General features: G+C 36.2%; 1 long non-coding RNA gene across 2 annotated transcripts in view; it reads right to left on the reverse strand.

Annotated features, from left to right (window-relative positions):
• Positions 1–626: 626 nt before the first annotated feature.
• Positions 627–19,633, reverse strand: part of LOC117803726 — an 84,667-nt gene continuing 65,660 nt past the window's right edge. For both annotated transcript variants that reach the window (XR_004627706.1, XR_004627705.1), the window contains 2 exons: positions 898–970; positions 627–762 (listed from right to left, as the gene is read on the reverse strand). This is a non-coding gene — a long non-coding RNA (uncharacterized LOC117803726). The remainder of the gene's footprint in view (positions 763–897; positions 971–19,633) is intronic.

The following is a 19,633-nucleotide window of genomic DNA, read 5'->3' on the forward strand; positions in this document are numbered from 1 at the left end:
CATTGTTCAGTTCCTTAAATACAGATGTTCTCTTCTACTTGGAACTTTTGCACATGCTGTTCCTCTGTTGGACACACTCTTCCTTGTACTTTTTGCCTGACATTTTATCTTCACTCCTCAAATCATACACCACATTCTTAAGGAGGCTGTCCCTTGTTCTCCTCTCAAAAACACATGCTTTCCTTGATTTTCTCTCTCATAGAGCCCTATTCTTTTCCCTGATAGCATTTTGTTCAATATTTAATTATGTGTTTATTTGTACGATGCCTTCCTTCACTAGCCTGTATTCTCTGTATTTGCAAGGAAAGGGGTTGGTTTTTATTCATTACTATTTACATGACACGAGATAGTGGCTCGATTCACATGTTTATCGATTAATATTTATTTGCTGTTGAAGGAATGAGCTACTCATTTCAAACTCTTGCATTAACTAAGNGATTCACATGTTTATCGATTAATATTTATTTGCTGTTGAAGGAATGAGCTACTCATTTCAAACTCTTGCATTAACTAAGCCCTCCCCTTTTTTTTTTAAAGATTTTATTTATTTATTTGACAGAGATAGAGACAGCCAGCGAGAGAGGGAACACAAGCATGGGGAGTGGGAGAGGAAGAAGCAGGATCACAGCAGAGGAGCCTGACGTGGGGCTCGATCCCATAACGCCGGGATCACGCACTGAGCCGAAGGCAGACGCTTAACCGCTGTGCCACCCAGGCGCCCCTACTAAGGCCCTTGATGAAGAACATCTGTTGTGTATTTTTCTGCGAAATATGAGGAAGAAAATATTAGGTAATGGATAATTTGAACGAGATGGTGTATGAGAAATTCTCCTGAAACTTTCCTTATCATATTCAAATTGTCTTTACAAATTATGATAATAATTAAGCTCTCCAAACCTGTAGGATGACCGGTAGTGTTCTATCAGTACGAGCATGGATGATGATAATTCTTCATATCATACAGTTTTCCCTGAAAACAGAAAATCAAATGTACAGTGACCTAATATATAACTATAAAATATATAAATATCATGTATTTCATTGTTGATTGTATAGTTATTATTTTATCTCTCATAAGGAATTTGAGGACAGAATTTTTTTTGTTTCCACATCCCAGGGAATTTGCAGTGTAATGTTTATCACATAGTAGCTACTCAGTCTGTTTATGAAAAATAAATGAATGGCCGAGTGCATTCATTTCGATCTAAGTAACAATAATTAGAATAGTAAGTGGTGATGGCCGTAGAAATCAAAGATAAACAATGATAAGAATTTAATCCTAGAACTCATTTGTTTTTTTGTTTTTTGTTTTTTTTAAAGGAGAGGCTCATCCACAGGTTCTTGGTAGAATGAGATGATTTAATAGGAAAGGCCATCCTGAGAGAGGGACAGGTTTCAGAGACTCTGAATCAAGTCCAGGCAAACATAAATAACAATGAAATGATAATACAGTGCATGACCTGTTTGATATTCTTATTACTGCTCTGAGAAATCCCATGACTGGATTTATACTGTAGCGATTCCAAGCCAAACAGAGACATCTTGACAATTGGTTTCAGCTTTGAGTATAATTACATTGTTCATTTAAACAGGCAAGATAAAGCTGTTTAATCAGAAATGTGATTGCTTGTTCAAAATAGATGTAAGAGTTATTTTTCCCCCCAATGCCAGATCAGTTGTTTTTTGCTAATGCAGACCAAAAGGACCCAATGAGATCATTCTGATGTAAAACTGAGGAGCTGATTAGGAAAGGTGTCCAACATGGGTTCATTCCGGCTTCCAGTCCCTTGTAAACAAAGGAAAAAGTGGCACATGTTGAACAAAAGAAAAAAAATAAATTAAAAAGGTGAATGTGAGAGTGAGAGAGTGTGTTTGAAATAAACGTGTAATTAACACATACAGGTCCCATGCTAATAAAGCCCAAAGCTTCAAATTCTCAAGACATTAAAAGAGAGCTTCTCGTATGTGTGTGTGTGTGTGTGTGTGTGTGTGTGTGTGTGTGTGTGTATGTGTGATAATGGTTTGCAGGTTAAACACAGCAAACTCCATCTCTCCCGGAGAAGGTGAAACCTCACACCCACGTTTACACCCTGGGGCTGAAACTGATGGATGTGTGTCGCAGTGAAGAGGTAAAATGATTTCTCATTGTCAACTTCGTTCCTGTCAAGTTTTGGACGTATGAAAGGTGCGGAATTGAGGAGAGGCCCAAACAGCTTGGGAGGAATCAAATACATTGAACAGGGAGAAGAGCTGGGGTACTTTGCTGTCAGGCTGATTAGCTCGTTGTAAACAAAACAGCTTTAAACTCCCACTTCACACTGCTAACTAACCTGGTGCCTGACCTTGTTCCCATTTCTGGGGCTGGGTGAGGCCCTGTCTGGAGACAATCTCACCGACAGTCATAACAGGGACTTGCCTCCCCTTAGAGGGGCCACTTTCTTCAGGGTGATTGCTTCCTTGTGCTTTAAACCCCTGACCCATTCCAGCTTTTAATTCATTATTCATCAAATTTCTTAGTCCACTTAAAAAAAAAAAAAGTGGTAGGGTTGCTGCTCCAATATGGGGGAGGGGGGTAGGGGGTAGAGAAAGTGGCATTCTGGAAAAAAAGGACAACCCTGTCAAAACATGACAGCTGATCCAATGCCTGTTTTATACTATTCATAGAAAATGCCAAATTCTGCAAACAGTAACCACATGTACATTGGCTTCACAGACTCAATGTTCTGCGGCAAAATGAGACGTTCCTTATTTTAGTGTGTCATCAAAGGAGGTGAAAATATCATTCTAGCCTTCGAGGCTTAACCCTGTGGGTTCTCGACTGCTAGAAGTTCAACATGAGCAACACACACACACACACACACACACACACACACACACGCCGGGGCTCCATGAGCAGTCGCCCCAGCCCACGCAGCCCACCCCCGGAAAGACGATTCAATTCATAAATCTGTTCCTGGACCATTTTTATTCATAGCCACGGGATCGTTACAGCGACAAGCTCACATCTGACGTTTATGATCTTGCTGGCTTTGCCAAATTGGAGGAGGGGAGAGCAAACAGCGTGGGGGATCTGTAGCAGGAGGGAGGGGGCACCGCTCAGACTCCTGCGAGCTCGGCAGCCAATGCAGGGATTCGGAAGACTGTCTCTTGCCCTGACTCCCTAGGCTGGTGCCTTCCACATTTTGTTTGGATACATCAGGACTGGTGTCTTCGTTTCAATCTGTTGTACAATTGTCCTTTTGGGGGGCCTGGCTGGTATTCCCTTACACTAACAGTTACAAGAGCCTGTGCACAGAACTGAACAGGGGATGGAATTTTTGTGTGCACCGAGGACCGAACTCAACGGCAACCAGCTGGCCCTGCGGCTGGGCCCTGTTCTTGCCCAGGAATGTTTCTAGCACCTTCCACATGACCACTGGCTTTAAAAGGGCCTCCTGTTTATCTTCTCCTCCATAACAAATAGTCTCTATAGCGGCTGCAGTAAATCTCTGTTGGTCTGGAAGCCTCGGCCCTGGGTGTTTGTCCTCTTCTCTCCAGGGCTAGCTGGCTTCTACCCCCGAGGCCTGCCTGTGTTCTGTCTTTGACAATTATTTCAAAATGTCTGTCCTTGGCCTCTTGATGAAAAACAAAAGATCCCATAAAGTGCTAGGAAACTTCTCTCTCTTCCCATTCAGTACAGGGGCAGGGCAGCCTATCCCTGGGAAATGGCATCCGCCTGCTCTTTTTCCCAACTGAAGGGGAGATAATGAATGGCAAAGGCTTCTGCCTACAGCCTTCATGACACAGGACCCGGCGGATCCTTTCTAATGGCAATAAATAAATGACGGAAGTTTTAGGCACCAGACGAGTGAATTGGTGGTTAAGCCTCAGGCTTTTATCTCCCTGACCCCTGTTTGAACTCAACCTTGGTTCCTAAGTGCAGGGCAGACAAAGTGGGGTGGGAGGAAGGTTTCTTATCGACGTGAACACCCCGTCCAGCTCAACATAAAGAAATATGATGCCATGTGTGTGCCTGTGACTTGGGGGTGAAGGTGGGGGTGGGGGGAGGGATTTGTGGGAACAACAGGAGAATAGAGCAGGATACCAGCCATTATTTCTTGATGCTTGTTCCCTGGTTCTGGAGTTTAATAGGGAGCATATTAATTAATCCCACTACCATTTCTTGGGCTGGGGGTGGGGGTTCAGTGGTGTGCCAAGCACTGTGCTCAGGGATGGGGGTACAAGACAAATTGTTTCAGGAACTCGGAAAGGAATGATCCCAATGCCGACACCAGCTACGGTGAACATTTATTGCCATAAATATGCCGATCGCTGTGTTAATACACTTGATGGGCTTGATTTCATTTGGTCCCTCCAGCAACACTATGAAGTAGGTACTCTTCTATTCTCTAATTTTACAGATGAGGAAACTTTTTTAAAGAGGCTACATGATTTATCTGGGTTCACGTGCCTGGAAAATGAGGTAACCAAGACAAAAATCCCCATCTAACTACACAGAATATCATTTATTAGAAAAAGGGTTTCATGTATAAGGTTCACTGGTTTGGTAGACGATGATCGCATTTCCCAGCCAAAATCCCACCTGTGTATCCTGCCTGGCAATGCTAAAAAGTCTCTGTCAGAAATATTGATCCGGCTTTTTGAAATTAGGATTGTACTATCTCTACGCAGTCCATTTCTTCATCTGAAAAATGAACATGATAATAATGATCTCCAATGTCTTTTATAGAGATGATTTCAAAATGGTGGTCAATTGAATGACTATCAGGAAACAAGTTTCAGTTAGATGCCCTTTGAAGACAGCTGTCCCCCGTGGCCTCCAGCAAGATTTCCAAACTCATCATCAGAATAGGGCTTTCAATATTATCTGTGACATGTTGTTTCAGAGAAGTTCTATTCTAATTGGGAATTTGTCAGTGATAGGAATAAGGCCAAGTGTGCTTGAATGTGGTTTTATAGTGGTTACTATGTAGGATGACCAAGAAACAATGGTCATGTGGAGTAGTGCACGTATCTGGGGGAAGACTTACAAGATGCTTAGGTCTATTTCTGGGTTAACGATAAAGAGCAGGTAGGCATTTTAGGGGTAAGGATGTTTGTTTTATTACGTCAAGGAAAGGCTTGGATACTGAAATTTCAGGGGACTTCGTCTCATGTTCCTGGTTATTCTTCTAAAAGCTGATCCATTTTCTCTAAGAAGATGGACCTCTGAGTACGTGAATCATGATTCCCCAAAGCAGCTTACCACGGGAGTTAGCAAAGATGACCCCTAGGCACAAAGACCCAAGTCTTAAGGCGTCTTTAAAAGGGAACAAAAATAGCTTAGGAGTTGGAAAAAACTCAGATATTTCATTGCCCAGTGGAAAAGTTGAGCCCCTATGTGTCGCATCCTCATTTCACCTACACACCTGCACCCCAACAAAATTACCTCAATCATGATCTCCATGCTAACATCCTAGGTTCTGCTTTTCCTTTTTTCTCTCTCTCTCACCTGAAGGTCCATGTCTGATTTTCCTCTAGATTTGTGTCAACACACATCATCTCTTTACCTGGGCGATTCCATCAGGAGGCAGCACACTGTGGTGGGAAGTACGTGGGCTTAACGTCAACCACACTTCACTTTAAATCCTGAAATCCTGACCCTGAGCATTCTGTCTTTGTGTCCTATGCCAGATTCCCTCACCTCAGAATGGCATGGAAAAGTTGCAGTTACAAGAGAAAAGATTTACTTCTAGTAGGCTCTTTCATTGTGCCTTTTTGCCATTTATATTCAGAGCTTATAGATTTGCTTTATTTTTCCCTCCATATCCTCTATGAAGGAGATACAAAATCTTTATCTTCTACCCCATTCAGTACACAAATAATCATTTTATGAAAATGTTGCTAATAATCGAGATGGAAGAATTAACTAATAAATCCCTTTACAGACACAAGCAGTTTTAAACAATGCACCAACACCCAACTACTGTTGGCAGACAGAGTAAAAGTTCAAAGTGTCTTTCATTTGACTAAAGTTTCTTCACATTTCTGCTTCCTGTAATAACAATAATATGATTAATTTATATGTAAACTTTTTACAAGCTTCGATGAGTAATTATAAGTGAAATAAGTTTACTGGGAATGAAGCAAGGTCCAGAAATGTGAAAGTATTTCCTTTGAATGGTTTCTCCCCTTACCCCAACGCAAGATTGGTACTTGTCATGAAGGACGGGTCTGGGTAAGTCAGCAAAGGGTTCAAAATGAATCCAAATGAGCTGAACCTTTTGGAAAAGCAAACCCCAGCTTGTCCCCTGGACAGGCTCAGAAGATTTCAATTCTGGTTCTTTTTCTAGACTCTAGAAGAACAAAGGTCGCTGTAATGCATTATTGGCAAAGCTATAAATGTCTAATAAAAGTAACTTGATTATGAGCATTTTTATTTCAAGTTTTAAACAAATGTCTAGGCAGAGATTTTCAGATTCTTTACTTTGAATACACTCTCCCATTTTCCTGGCAGTGTATTCCCATATTTCCTTGAAAAGTCATTCAAGAGTATTTTAAGTAACATTTTAAACCTTGCCTCTGTTTTAAAGAAAAAAAAAAATCATAAAGTTGCCAAGGAGAAGTGAGGTTGCTTTCTGGCTCCCGTAAAAATTGGGGATTATGTTTAACAACAGAAACCAAATGGGAATGCTCGGTCTAAGTTCTGCAAAGCCATGTCAATGGCCAAATTCTTGGGAGAGTCTCCCTTTCTGCACCAATGAGCTGCAGTAGGTCCAGCTACTGAAGGGTTTTTTGGAATCCTCGGAGATTTGCAGCTAGTAAATAAAGAGCTATGCAGTGAGTGACAACCGGGCCCATGCCAACACTATCACACAGCAGAGCACATTTTCCCCAGTTCCGACTGGGCCTCAGCTAAGAGGACAGGAGTGGGGTTACAGAGCGTGCTAGGGTTCCAAATCCTTTTCCCCTGGGTCACATTCTCACCTTTCGCTTGTGCCAAAGTCCTTCCCAGAATGCCCATGTGTGGAAAGTAAAATTTATACTCACACAGCCTTAAAATGCTGACATTCCATGTTTACACGGATTGTTTACACAGAAAATTAATCAGTTACGGTTTTAAATTTTAATTAAAGAATGTTTTCCGGTGTTATTGCAAAACAGACAAAAGCCCATAAAACGTATATTTGACTGCTGTTGTGTGTTGTCTTTGGATCAAGGCACAGTCTTGAGATCAATCATGCGTGATATTTTTGTGAACTTTTAACAGAACAACCTTCACATAAATTAGGTTCATTAAAAAATATCCATCAAAATAAAAGTCATTCTGAGAAACTGCTGGTTGGAATTTCCTTTCTAATCAGCAACAAACTACTTTGTGCTTGTTCTATAAATAATAATATGGGAAGGAAATAAAAAATACTCAATTGGGCAAAAGGTTGCTATTTCCCAATGAACCAGAAGTAACTGCATAGGAAGTTACACATTTTATTCACATTTTTGTCAAGAGAAAATGGTCTTTTTTTAATAAAGTTTTTACTTATTTATTTGAGAGATAGAGTGAGAGAGAGAGAGAGAGCACATGAGCAGGGGCAGAGGGAGAGGGAGAAGCAGGACCCCGGGATCATGACCTAAGCCAAAGGCAGATGCTTAACCGACTGAGCCACCCGGGCACCCCAGAAAATGATTGGTTTAATGAATATTGGCATGGTGGAGATATTGTGGTTTCAGATGGTGCTGAGGGCAACAGATATTTTTAAGATTCTCTTGTCCTTTTCCTATTTCAATGTCTTCTTTACCTTGTTTTAGTCCTCTGATTATAAACAAATATGACTCTCATATAAAGAGGAAGAAAAGTATCTAAAATCAGAGTGTTTTAATAATCTCTTAATAAATGCAATGGTTAACACATTTCTGTATTTTTTCAATGTATGCATTAAGATTATTCGTATATTTTTAGCATGAATACCTGATAAAGTGCAAATCAGATGTGCATAATCCTTGCCCACTGAGAGCTTAAAATCTAAGACCACAGATAACAATAATTACTATAAGATCACCTCAAATTCAAAGTATATATACTAGCAAATAAAATCTGGAGTATCTTCAAAGTAAATAGATTTATTCCAGAATGTTACCATTGTAAGAAACAAAAATAGAATATTATGTTGATATCAATTACATATTGTTTTAAATTATTTAATGACTTTTTTTTTTTTATTTAACAGTGTGTATTGGAACTTTTCCCAGGGGTCAGTCGCCTATTAGTGAAATCTCATCCTTTTTAACCACATTCTAAATACCACTGGATGAATCCCCTAAGCATAGCTGTTCCTCTTGTTTTCAATGATGTATTCCTACAACCATGATTTAGTGAACATGGTTATATGCTTCAGATATTTCATTAAATTATACTACTTATAGAAAGTCTTCTGCCAGATAAATCATTAGAATTAGAATTGGTGAAACAAAAAAACACATTTTACTTTTTATTTCATTTATTTCCATTTTTGAGAAAGTAATAAATTCACATTATTTTCTAAGTCAAAAGAACACCAAACAGGTAATAATTTTAAAAAATAACATTTTCTTGGTTTACCACTTCTCAATACCCCCGTCTCTTTTCCCAGAAGCATATATATACATATATATGTGTGTGTGTATATATATGTCTTCCGTCTTGAAGATATATGTTCCCTCCTATATATACACACATATACATACATGTATTCCCTCCTATATATACATATACATATATACACGTGTGTGTGTATATATATCTTCCCTCTTGATATTTTTAAATAATATGTTTATATTGCTATTTTTTTTTCAAACAAAAAAAGTAGAAGAAATACTATGACAAACTGCTGGGTTCTTATGACTCAGTTTTACAAATCACCAACCAATGACCTCTGATAGGTTCTCACTCCCAACCACCTTACCCTTCCCTTACTATTTTGAAACAAATCCCAGGCATTTTATTATTTCAACCATAAATATTTCAGCATGTATCTTTAATAGCTAAGGATGGTTTTAACATAATCATTACACAATGATCACATCTAAGTATTTTAAAATAATACATTAATATCATCAAATATCTAGGCACTGCACACATTTATAATTATTTCATAAATATCATACTGTCAACAATTTTTAACCATTTTTTAAAAATAAGGATCTATGTAAGGTTAACACACGAGGATGATTGCTGGCCACTGCTCATGTCTCTCTCTGCCTCTTTGTTTCTTCATGAAATCCGAGAAGAAATCAATACTATGTTTTCCAGAAATCTGGATTTTTCTGATTGCATACTTGCCAGTAAATTTAGCATGTTGCTTTGTTCTCTGCATATCCTATAAATTAGAAAATTAGATTTTGGATCTGGGGTCTTGATAAAATGCAACTTCCTTCCTTCCTTCCTTCCTTCCTTCCTTCCTTCCTTCCTTCCTTCCTTCCTTCCTTCCTTCCTTCTTTCCTCTCTCTCCCTTCACCTCTTTCTCTGCCCCCCTCTTTCATTTCTTGTCAAATTCTTTCATGTTAGATTTTCCTTCTGCCATGAGAAGCCACAAACTATTTGATTATCTATCCTAATCTAGTGTTAAAGTCAAAAATGCTTAATACCTAGAACCATAAATTTCTTATGAATTGCAAAATGGAGACATTCTGTCATTTTCTTTTTCATGTATTATCTGGAATATCTCCGTAAATAATTATTGCCCCTAATCTAATATTGGATTATTTGAAGCTGTAGATCTTATAAGAAAGGCAATCTACATGCTTGATTCATTCCCTTTACTAACCAGTTTTCAAATAATGAGAGGGATCTCTAGCATGTTGCAGTGATGACTTCCCACAGTATCCTTTTTTAGCATAAACTCAAAGATCAAACATACTTTATGTATTTAAATGTATTGTAGTTATTCTTAATGATTCTCACATTTCTTCTTTTGTAAGAGGACTATTTTCACACTGAAGTCACTTTAGTCATTTGGCTATGAACCTGGTAGCCTTTGACAGTTTCCTTGTTCTCTGGTATGACAGGATGTTCTAAGATCATCTTGTCTGTTTCCTGCCTGTGTCATGGAACTATGAGTTTCTGCAAGAACAGATTCCTTTGAGTGGATAATTGTGCTTAGAGAATACCATCTGGGAGCTAGGAGTTATTGTTATTGGTTAATTATTATTTCTAGGTCTTTTCAGTGGACAAAACTATGTTTTGCCTTAAAGACAAAAATACATTATGAGTTCATTACAGTACTTCCTATTCAAATTCAGGGCAAGAGCATTTTTATTTTATTTTATCTAATCTCTTGTGTTTCCTTTTTCTCATATCGAGAACTCTGATTTTCAAAGTCACTAAGGATGATAGAATTAGAATATCATGTACTTATTGATTTATTTATTTGCTCTATCCCACATCGTCCCCAGACCTGTCTTAGAATAACAATACTAGCATGACCATCCAAAATATGGTTAGTAGCAACAGTGAACACATTTTTAAATATGCCTTAATGCAGTTTATATCCTTAAGTTATGTCCCACCGGTATGTGCAAAATTATTGCATTTTAAAAACCTATGTTCTTTCTGGAAAACTTCATAACCTAGCAATATATATACTGTGTCTCTTTCTAAAAAGATCTTCATATTCATTAATCTTATAATTATACCTCCAAAACTTTAAAGTAATAATCAAAAACCCAGACCAAAAAAAAATGAGTTTCAATATAAATTTCCTATTTATGAAAGGAAAAATTAGAACTAACATAGTTGGCCCAAAATATGAAAGCAGCTAATAAAATTGTGATTTTTCACTTATCTCAGAATAGTATGAATCTGTTTAAAGTATGTGGAGACAAATCATCAATAGAATAGAATCAAATGGTATCAACATCTTTGCAGAAGGAAGATGAGCGAAGGCAGAAGCTGATATATTTAAGAATAGAAAGCCCCAAATTACCACTGGGAAGCCCTGAGACCAATCTACAATGAATCTAAGATGAATCTTAGATGAAAGGGGGTCAGGGCCACTGTAGTCTCCAATTTAAGCCTGCTGGGGTAAGGCATGAAAGCGTTGAAGGTGTCTGGACAATGAGCTCTTCCTTTTTTCAATTTTAAACATTTTTATTGAGAAATCATTTCGAATGCAATGAAGAGTTAAAAAAAAGTACAAAGAACACTATTTACCCACATTCATCTGTTCTTAGCATTTCATCCTATGTTGACCACATCTGCTTTTTCTCTGTCCTCTGTATTTGTTTTTACTTGGAGAGGTGTGTATGTCTCTACTGATATATACACACACAATGTATCTTTTTCTGAACCAACTGAGGGTAAGTCACATATTCAGAGCCAATTACTTTTAAATTATTTGGTGTGTATGGTCTTAATAATAGGGATATTATATTATAAAACTACAGTATCGTTATTAAATGCAGTGAATTTTACATTGGTAAGAAAATTTTTCATTTAACCAATCATCCGTCTTCCATTTTTTTTTTCAGTTGACGTCATTAATATCCTTTGTGGCCTAGTTTCCTTTTCACTAGAGAATCCAGAGGAGTCACATAGTACATTTATTTGTCAAAGTTCTTCATATTCCTTTAATCTGTAAATTCCAGAATCATGCTTTGCCTTGTATGCTCTTAACATTTTTGAAAAGTACAATCCCTGCCTTCTTTTTTTTAATAGAATACACATTATTTTGGGTTTGTCTGATACTTCCTTATGATTCTATTCATGTTATACATTCTAGAGCAGAGTAACAAAAAGAGATGCTGTGCTTTTTCATATCTGAGGCACACAATATTCATTTGTCTCCCATTTGCATTATTAATTTTGATGATCTGGTCAAAATGCTGCCTGATTTTTTTTCTTTATAATTATTAGATTTTTTTTTTTTTTGGTACACCCATCAACTGCTCAGCTGAGAGTGGAGGACTGTATAATTATTACATTTTTCTTTCAAACTCATAGGTAGTCTATGGGGAAAAATTTTGAGACTGTGTAAACATCCCAATCCTTATTAAAATTTCCCCTTTGATGTAACATCAGTTTTAATACTTGCCTGATTTAATCTTTAACATGATAATTGCAAGATACAGATGCACTGACTCTAGCTCTTTTTATATATTTATGAATCAACTTTCAATTTTCATCTGTAAGCAAAACCCTCTTTTATGCACTACTTAGTTGCCATTTATTATTATCTGTATGAACCCATAAATTTCTGTTTTTCAATGGTTTGCCATTTATTCCTGTACTTCATTATTTTAGATGCTCAAAGTGTCCCGTATTTGACTAGGCAAATCATATCATGTTGGCCCCTTGGGTCTTTCCAAAGCCTCTCAATTTTTTTTAAAAATACTTCTTTATTTTCAGACATAACAAAACATTCTAACCTTATTTTATACCTACTTTGCCTTATTTTTAGAATCATCCATTTCTTCAAAGACACTTGGTCTCTTTTAATGGAACATTAGATACCAAGATCTGTGAACTGGATATGTCCATTGTTACTAGAATGCCTTTAATGTGAGTGGGCTATGAACTTACGATACTAAGAAACTGATAAGCCCTACCACGATGAACATTCACATCGAGGAGGAACTTTTAGAAATATTATAATCCTAGTTGAAGAGGACAGTGATAGTAAAGACAAAACAAAAACACATGTCTAGATAAAAGGAGGGGAAGAATAGGAGAGACAGATTTTAGAATGAGTCATATATTTTTATCTCTTTGTGAAAGCAAGAAAAGATGATGTTTTAGAACCATGAACCTGAGTCAGCCTATCCCAACGTACCATCCAAATATTATAAGAAAAGTAAATTGTCTAAAAAATCAAATAATTGAAAAAGATGGCTGTCAAATTCCATACACAGCTATTATACATTAAAAGAAAATCAGGAACAGAGAATATTGGACACCATAAAAACATTCTAGGAAGATATATTCATAGAGCAGGTGACAATCAGTAGTTCAAATTAGATAAAAGAAATTAAGGTAATGTTAGATGCTGTGAAGGAAAAATACAAATCAGAATTCTACAAACTCGGAGATGATGTGATCTAAGAAAAATAAGATTCAACAAGATGATAGAATTCAGAAGAAAAATTAAAAGGAAAGAAAAAAAATAAAGTTCAAGGGGAGAGTGAATTTTAAAACATGAGAACAGATAAACAACAGATAATATCTTATAAAAAGTATAATACAGAAATTAAGAAAATGTTTAAGTCATAATGATGTAAAAAGAGAGATTAAAAAATTTGAAAACATGATAGCAATAACAAACAGGCAAGGAAAATCTAAAATACATAAAGCAGCAGCCCTGGAAGAAGGAAACCAAGAAATGAAATGAAAAAAAAAATTAAAACTATACATAATTCAAGAAAGTTTCCTAAAATAAAAAACTACTTCAAACTACTTTTCTGCTTGCTGGATCTGCCCACTTCTGATATTGAAGTCACCAAATGTGATAGTGGATTCATCAATTTCTCCTAGTAATTCTATTCGTTTTTACTTCATAGAGTTTGACACCCTGCCGTTAGGTACACACCTTTAGGACTGTAATGTCTTCTTGGAGAATTGACCCTTTTACCATTATGCAATGTCTCTATTCCTAATAAGTTTCCTTGCTTTGAAATCTGTTCTGTCTAACGTAACTATGTGTGCTTCTTTTGATCAGTGTTTTAGCATGGTCTATTTTTCTACACCCATTGACTTTTATTCTATATGGCTTTATATTTAAAGTGGATTTCTTAAAGACAGCGTATAGTTTGGTCATATTTTTTGATCCACTGTGACAATCTCTCTTTTCATTGGTGTGTTTAAACCATGAACATTCAAAGTGACTATCAATATAGTCATATTAATATCTGCCATATTTGTTACTGTTTCTATTTATTGTGCTTGTTATTTGTTTTTATTTTTGTCTTTCACTCTTTGTCTGCCTTTTGTGGTTTTCATTGAACATTATCTATTATTCCATTTTATCTCCCTTCTTGGCATATCAATGCTAAGCATATATTTCTTTCCTTTTCTTTTTGTATTTTTACCTTTTTTTATAGTTTGCAATACACATTTACGGCTATTCTGGTCGACTTTCAAATAACACTATCAAATTTCACAGGTAGTGTAAACACCTTATAATAACAAAATAATCCTAATTCCTCCTTCTCATCCCTTGTATCATTATCATTACTGTCATTCATTTAATTTCTATATAAGCATTCACAAGCATATGTATATGTGTATATACATTTATGCGCATACACCTAATTGAATACATTTACATTATTACATAGAATATTATGGTTTACATTTATATTATTGATGTTGATGTTATTATTTTGAACAAAGTCTTATCTTTAACTCAATTAAGAATAAGAAAAAGTAAAAAGTTTTTATTTTACCTTCACTTATTCCTTCTTCTATGTTCTTCTTTACTTTAATATAGATCCAGGTTTCTGACCTATATTATTTTCCTCTTCTTTAAGGAACTTCTCTCAATGTTTCTTGTAAGGCAGGTCTATTGGCAACAGATTCCTTCAATTTTTATCTAAGAATGTATTTTTCTTCCTTCACTTTTGAAGGTGTCTTTCACAAGATACAGAATTTGAGGGTGGTGCTTTATTTTCACTCAAACACTTTAAATATTTCATCCCACTCTCTTCTTGTTCTCATGGTTTCTCAGAAGTCAGGTGTAATTCTTTTTTTTTATTTTTTTAAAGATTTTATTTATTTATTTATTTGACAGAGAGAGGCAGCCAGTGAGAGAGGAAACACAAGCAGGAGAGGAAGAAGCAGGCTTTTAGCGGAGGAGCCTGATGTGGGGCTCGATCCCAGAATGCCGGGATCACGCCCTGAGCCGAAGGCAGACGCTTAAGGACTAAGCCACGCAGGCGCCCCTCAGGTGTAATTCTTAACCTTGTTCCTCTAAGGTGAGGTGTTCTTTACCTTTAACTTCTTTAAGTTTTTTTCCCCTTATCTTTGATATTCTGTAGTTTGAAAAAAGGTGTGCATAGATAGTGGTTTGGTTTGATTTGGCTTGCTTGCTTGCTTTTTTTGTTTTTTTTTTTTTTTTTTTTTGTGGCATTTATCCTGCTTGGTATTCTCTGAGCTTTCTGGATCTGTGGTATGATGTCTGACATTGATTTGGAAGAAATTCTCACTCATTATTGCTTCAACTATTTCTTCTGTTCCTTTCTCTATTTTTCTGGTATTCCCTTTACATATATGTTAAACCTTTTCTTGTTGGCCCACAGTCCTTGAACATTCTGTTCTAGGTTTTTTTGTTTTTCTTTTCTTTTTTTTAGTCTTTGTTCTCTTTGCTTCTCAGTTTTCAAGGATTCTTTTGCTATATCCTCTAGCTCTGAAATTCTTCCCTTGACCATGTCCAGTCTACTAATGAGACCCATCAAAGGCATTCTTCTTCTCTTTGATAGTTTTTGTTTTGTTTTATCTCTAGCATTTCCTTTTGTTTTTTTTCCTAGGATTTCCACTTTTCTGCTTGTTCTTGCATGCTATTCGCTTTATTCCCATTAGAGAGCTTAACATATTAATTACAGTTGTTTTAAATTCTTGGTCTGATAATTCCTGCTGTGCCTGGTTCTGATACTTACCCTGACTCTTCAGATTGTGTTTGCCTTTTGGTATACCTTATAATTTTTTTCTCAATAGCCAGGCTGATGTACTGGGTAAAATGAATGGTTATAAATAGGTCTTTAGTAATGTGATGGTGAGGTGTTGAGGAAGGGGAAGCGTTCTACAATCTTATGATTTGGTCTCAGTCTTTCAGTGGGCCTGTGTCTCTGGACTGTAAACTTCACAAGTTTTTTTTTTGTTTGTTTTTTATTCCTTCCCCACTTAGGTAGGACAGAATGGCTAGAGTGGGCTGAGGTTGGCTATAATCCTTCCCCCAGGTCAGTAAGGCTCTGATAATACCCTAGCGGGTTAGGCGTTGGTTACCTAGCTTCCCTTGAGGGTAGGCCTTATTAAGAAAAATAGAATGCTGTGGTGTATTTCAAAATGGTTCTTTTCTCCCTCCCTCTGATAGAAGTATGAGAAAATTTTTTCTCCATTACTACAGTGGGAGTCTGGTCAAGTTCTTGGAGGTCAATCTCACAAAATTGTGGGGTTTTGTGTGACTGTGTCACCCTGCAGTTTTAACTCTCAGACTTGTCCTTACTGAGCTGCCAGCAGTTCCTCAATTACAATTGAAGTTTTCCTACCCTGGTACTGGTTCTCATTCTCCTGAGTCTGTGCTCTGGTACACCATGTCTCCCTGTATTCACCTGACTATCTGTAATGTTGGGGCTAATGGTTTGCCCTGTGCCTTTCCCTCCTTTCCCTCCCCTAATTCAGTATGTTATTGATTTTTCAACCTGTTAAGTTTCTTACCTGTTAAGACTGGGTGGTGACTTCCAAGCTTTTTACATGTGGAACCCATGTGAATCCATATGTTAGTGTTTTTTAAATAAAATGAATAAAAACTAGGACCTTGGGCTGTATCTTTCTGGGGTGTGTAAGTTTCAAATTCTTACCATAAAGTACCTACTTTCTTTAATTACTTCAAATGAAAAGATCCTGATATCAGATAAAAATAAAATTATTAGGGCGCCTGGGTGGCTCAGTCAGTTAAACATCCAACTGTTGATTTCCACTCAAGTTATGATTTCAGGATTGTGAGATTGAGCCCCCACTTAAGATTCTCTTTCTCCCTCTCCCTCTCCCCCTACCTCCCTTTCCCCTTCTAAGGAAAAAAAAAAAGATTATTTACAGTTTGAAGTCATGGGGAGAATGACAAGGATTTCGTGAATATTTGGGGGATAAACATCAGAGGTTCAATCACTGAGAAAAATGTTTTCTGAAGAAGAAGTCATTAGTCATGAATAACTAAGTATAAGATTTGGGAGAAATCATTTAGATTTTTTGAACTTCAGTTTTTTTAATGGGTGCAACAGGAATATTGATGATTTACCTATTTTATAAGACTGGTATGAATATCAAACCAGTTAATATAGGTGATGTTTCCATAAATATAAAAAATCAAATATTGCATGCTAATCGTTGCTGTTTTCATAACTCAAAACAAGGATGTTTTTAAGATGTGTGGAGGTTTTTTTCTAGATATAGAATAGAAATGACTATTGACTCCTTCCTCCAAGATTAATCCAATACAAATTTTTGAGCAAAAATACTTTCAAGGGAAAAAAAGTTTGAAAAAAAAATCCCCAGGTAACGAAGGGCTGTTTTGACATAGTGTTTGTAAGGTGATAGTTTTGGCCTCAAGTAGGAAATATTTCACGAGATGTGGAAACAGGAAAGGAACCTTTGAAATTATGATATTGTTCATTCATTGCCTTGGGGCAATAAAATATCTGTCCCCACATTTATGCTTCCTCTTGTCCAGATTTCTTCAAGAGTAGTATCAGGTTAGCCTTGTGCATAGCTGGGGGGATAGTGCAGAGGGAATAACTAACTTAGGTCAGTTATTGTGTTAGGTTTTCACATCATCCATCAACTATCTCAGGGCTGGCATAAATAGAATCTAAGAAGTGTTTTCTTTTAATGAATCTCTTCTTTACCCAGGAAAGGATAAAGCCTTACCTAAGCAGTTGTTTTGTGGGGAGTCCTAGGTTTTTCTGGTTTCTGGAGGTATTTACTCTTCACTCTGCAGTTCTTGTACTATCTTCGCTCTCCCCTCATTTTCTTATTGGGGTTGACTCATATTTGGGTCTGACTATCCACTTTCTACATTACCTGCTAGAGTAATTAATGCTTCTAGGGGAAAATAGGGTCATATGCTAAAATAATAAGATGCTTGAGGATCTAAGTTTTGTCAAGTAAACATCAACAGGATGATGTATTCCATAAAAAGTATAAGTAATGGCACAATAATTTGGAAGAAGACTAATGAACATAACAATAAGATAAAAAATATTAGCCATATGAAACTAGAACAAAAGAACATTAAAATAATAAAGGAAAAATATTAAAAATAAAAAAGTAATGAAATAATTCAATAGATGGGATAAAGAGAAGAACAGATTTGGTCAAGGAATGACTTTGTGTAAAACTAGGTTGTGGAAATCTTCTAGAAGAAAAATGTAAAAAAATAGTTTATAAAAACAAAAGCTAAATAATATGAAGGATGAAACTAGAAGAGGTAATATCAGAAGATGGAGTTCAGAAGGAGTGAAATATAAAGAAAAGGATTTTTAAAAAATAGCAGATAAATTGTCCAGAATATGTTTTAAAGAACAAACTTAGAGTAAAAAGTGCTTAGAGTGTCATAACTGAAATTTAGGAATATCAAAGACAAAGAAAAAAATTGAAAACTGCACAGATAGAGAATATCACATATAGAATAAATCACATTTATGGGGAAAGAATAGACTTATATCATATATCATTAGACAACAAAACAATGCAAGAAGACAAGTGGTGTTTTCAAAATGGAAAAGTAATATAACCTAGAATCTAAAACGTTGTATTAGCCAAACTGTCACTTGTATATGAGGGTAGGTACAAGGGTTCCCTTTCTCAAAAGCCTCACCAATACTTGCTATTTTTTGTTTTGTTTTCTTGTTTTTAATAATAGCCTTCCTAAACAGACTGAGGATTGCCGGAGGGGAGGCGAGTAGGGGGCTGAGGTAACTGGGTGATGGGCATTAAGGAGGGCAGTAATGCAATGAGCACTGGGTGTTGTATACAACTGATGAATCACTGAACTTTACTTCTGAAATTAATTATACACTATAAGTTAATTAATTGAATTTAAATAAATAAAAGAAAGAAAAGAGAAAGCAACAACAATAACAACAACAACAAAAAAACCTGGTAGACCAGCTCCAACAAAATCTATTTTTAAACTAAAAAAAGTAAATAAATAAGAATCAGAATAGCCTTCCTAGCAAGTGAGGTGATAGACCACCATGCCTCTGATTTGCATTTCCCTGATGATCTGTGATGTTGAGCACCTTTTCACATACTGTCCGTCATCTGTGTGTCTTCTTTGGGAAAAAAAAAAAATAGCTGTTTGGTTTCTTTGCCCATTTTTAAAGAGCGTCTTTTTTTTTTTTTTTCCTGTTGAACTGTAGGATTGTCTTATATATTTTAGATATGACCCTTTAACAGATTCATGGTTTTATAAATATTTTCTCCCATTCTATAGTTCCCTTTTCATTTTGTTTTTTGCTTCCTTTCCTCTGTAGGTTTTTAGTTTGATACAGTCTCACTTGTCAATTTTTGCTTTTGTTGCTTGTGCTTTTTGGTGTCATATCCAAGAAACCATTGCCAAGACCAATGTCAAAAAGGTTTTCCCCAGGTTTCCTTCAAGATTTTTTTATTGTTTCAGGTCTTATGCTTAACTCTGTAATCCATTTTGAGTTAAATTATGTATGTGGCATAAGGTAATGATATAATTTTATTGTTTTTCATATGGCTATCTAGTTTTCCCAGTGCAATTCAGTCAAGTGTCTATTTCCCCCATGAGTACTTTTGGCATCTTAGTTGAACAGTAGTTGACTATATATGTGTGAATTTACTTCTAGGTTCTCCATTCAGTTTTGGTTACTGTATCTTTGTAATATACTTTTAGATTAAATGTGTTATGCCATCAGCTTTGTTCTCTTTGCTCAAAATTCCATT

The sequence above is a fragment of the Ailuropoda melanoleuca genome, chromosome 9, assembly GCF_002007445.2.
Source record: "Ailuropoda melanoleuca isolate Jingjing chromosome 9, ASM200744v2, whole genome shotgun sequence".
Lineage (NCBI taxonomy): Eukaryota > Metazoa > Chordata > Mammalia > Carnivora > Ursidae > Ailuropoda > Ailuropoda melanoleuca.